Source organism: Aquarana catesbeiana, linkage group LG06 (assembly GCF_042186555.1).
Source record: "Aquarana catesbeiana isolate 2022-GZ linkage group LG06, ASM4218655v1, whole genome shotgun sequence".
Classification (NCBI taxonomy): domain Eukaryota; kingdom Metazoa; phylum Chordata; class Amphibia; order Anura; family Ranidae; genus Aquarana; species Aquarana catesbeiana.
In genome coordinates, this window is record NC_133329.1 from 311659149 (window position 1) to 311661769 (window position 2621).

General features: G+C 37.9%; 1 long non-coding RNA gene across 2 annotated transcripts; it reads right to left on the reverse strand.

Moving 5' to 3' along the window:
• Positions 1 to 343: 343 nt before the first annotated feature.
• On the reverse strand, positions 344 to 2138 carry LOC141147772 (uncharacterized). 2 transcript variants are annotated; one of them, XR_012245131.1, is made up of 3 exons: positions 1816 to 2119; positions 731 to 840; positions 344 to 629 (listed from the first exon to the last, which is right to left on the reverse strand). It is a non-coding gene; the product is annotated as an uncharacterized lncRNA (long non-coding RNA). The 2 variants fall into 2 exon arrangements; XR_012245130.1 differs by having other exon boundaries at positions 345 to 629; positions 2007 to 2138.
• Positions 2139 to 2621: the final 483 nt, after the last annotated feature.

Consider the following 2621-nt stretch of genomic DNA (forward strand, 5'->3'; position numbering starts at 1 on the left):
TGATTTCGTTTTAGGCTTTTGACTAAAATGCCATTTTATTTTTAGTCGCATTTTAATCATCTGAATTGTTTTAGTTTTAGTTGTATTTTAGTTAACTAAAATAGTGTTAGTTTTGTCAACAAAAATATTTTAGTCTCCAAAATTAACACTGCATGGGTTCCCTAGACTATTAGGGACTTGCAAATAACCCAGTTAAATTCTTTAAATGTTATATTAAAAATCTGAAAATAAATAACAGCAGTAGGAAAATTAGTAATTGTCATATTTCAGGATGTTACAGATATGTAAAATTTCCCATGAATTCCCAGCCATTAAAAAAAAAAAAAATAGTGCATGAGCCAAGTTGTATGTATTGTTTCTTTAATGTTGCGGAACTTTGAAAAGGAGGTTAAGTAGAAGGCTTAATTTGAGCAGGAACTGGGGAGGAAGGGAGACAGAATTTAGATGGGGCATGGTTGGGAGGAGGGTGAAGCCCAATCTGTGATATCTGGATGCTCTCTTTCCTGCTGGATTTTGGCCCAGAAGAGGATTCTTTTTAATTGATTTTCTGCCACTTGATGCCTTTTGTTGTCCCTGCCCCCTGAGCGGATAAAAGTCTCTTTCCTCTGGTTTTCCGTCTCCTTGGCTGCCTGAATTACAATGGATAAAACAGGATTACACTGAGCTGATCCTATTAAACTCACCCAATCCTCACACACTGCCCTCCCTAGTGAGCAATCTGCAAACTCACTTAGACTTCTCCTTTTCTCTTCACTGAGACTTCCCAGAGGCGCCTCCTCCATGAGATGGTGCACCTCTTCCACAGCAAACATTCACTGTAGCCGCATTTATTATACATAACTGCAGGAAATTATTCACAACACATTACACTCATTTGTCTTACAGCTTACTTCTAGGCAAAAAAAAAAACAAAAAACAAAAAAACAAAAAACAAAAAAACAAACAAAAACCCCAAAAAAACATTAAAGCACTATTAAACCCAAACCAAAAATGTAATATATTGCATCTTACCAATCATTAGATGTGGTGGCTGCTTTAGTTTTCTATTATTTATTTTTTTTTTGCCATTTTTCCCATTTTCACCTGGTGAGTAACACTCCTCCTGTTTTAGAGTGCCCCCACCAGTGGCGGACCATCCTTTAGGGGCGCTCGGGCGCGGCCGCCTTATCCTAATTAATGCTCTATAAACCACATGCCGCTACCCCCTATTCATGTATCCAGTCCCTTTCAGGGCGACAGGCACATAAATTACAGCGGTGGGGGTGTTTTTTTTAAGCATTTGATTAGAGCCAGAGGCTCTAATAGGCTTCAAAATAGGGTGGGCTCGGGTCGCAGAGCATTGCACCATGAGCCCACCCAGGTGTTACAACAGCGACACTGATCCTCCTCCCGGCCAATCTCGAAGTGGGTCTGATACCCGTTACCCGATTGGCTGAAAGGACAGGCGATACTATTGGACGATTAATCAAAGTGCAAAATGACGGCCTATCGGCACCACTCAGCGCCAAATTTCTTTCAAAGAAATGCAATATGATAATATTTAGCTAAATAATGCTGAAATACAGCCACTATACATAATTAAACGTTAAACACGTCAGCAGCTACTAAAAAAACAATTTTAAAAAATGAATAAAATAACATTTAAAAGTCCAATAAACTCCTGCCATAGTAGCGCTCATGTCAGTTCATCCGAATTGGACAAGCATTTATATTATTAAACATATAAGCAGTAATAAGATGACTTCTAGAAGGGTGAAACTCTTGTTACGGTGATCCTAATTGTTGGCAAACACTCCCCTTAGGGTACACACTCACCAGATATCTATATTTCATACGCCCCAAGGTAATCCTTTTGTCACTTTAAGTGTAAGCCATCCACATAATCTGTCGGGGTGAGGATGTAAGTGGCTCCAATGTCACAGTATCATAGAGGAAATAAATACCACATAATCCTGCTATAAAATGTTATTGTAGCCAAATAAAAACCCCATACAAGATATACGTACTAGCTATCATTACATTAAGAGCATATAGTGAATCAAAGCCTAGTCACCAGTCTGCTGTGGAGGAAGATGCCAGTGCATATCAAACAGTCGCATTATTACTTCCTGGTAGTTTCCAGCTGACCGTGACATGCAAACGTCACTTCCGGTCATCGTGGAGATCACTTTAACTGAGGGCGTGATCTCACGACGCAATGTCCCGGTCTAAATTGGATGCACGACTCAGCCTATTTACCCCTCATGTGCCAATTATTACAGCCCACATTTACATGGTATTCTGCACATTGGCATATTGGGGTAAGGATTTCAACAGCTGAGAAATCAGATACTGATAACATAATCATTATTTGATGTGATAACCATTTGTAATAAAAAATAGCTACCTCCATCAATGAATATAGACATCATATACTACTCAATTAGTCAATCACAACCTGCATAAGAAATTACATCACACATATATATTACTACATTGATCATAAATACAGTCCAAAATTGATATATGCAATAATAAATCCTAAATCATTATTAATACAACCTTTAAAAAAAGCATGATAAATAAGATTAATTAATGATCAAATTCATAATCTGAAATCATGAATACATGAATTCATCCAC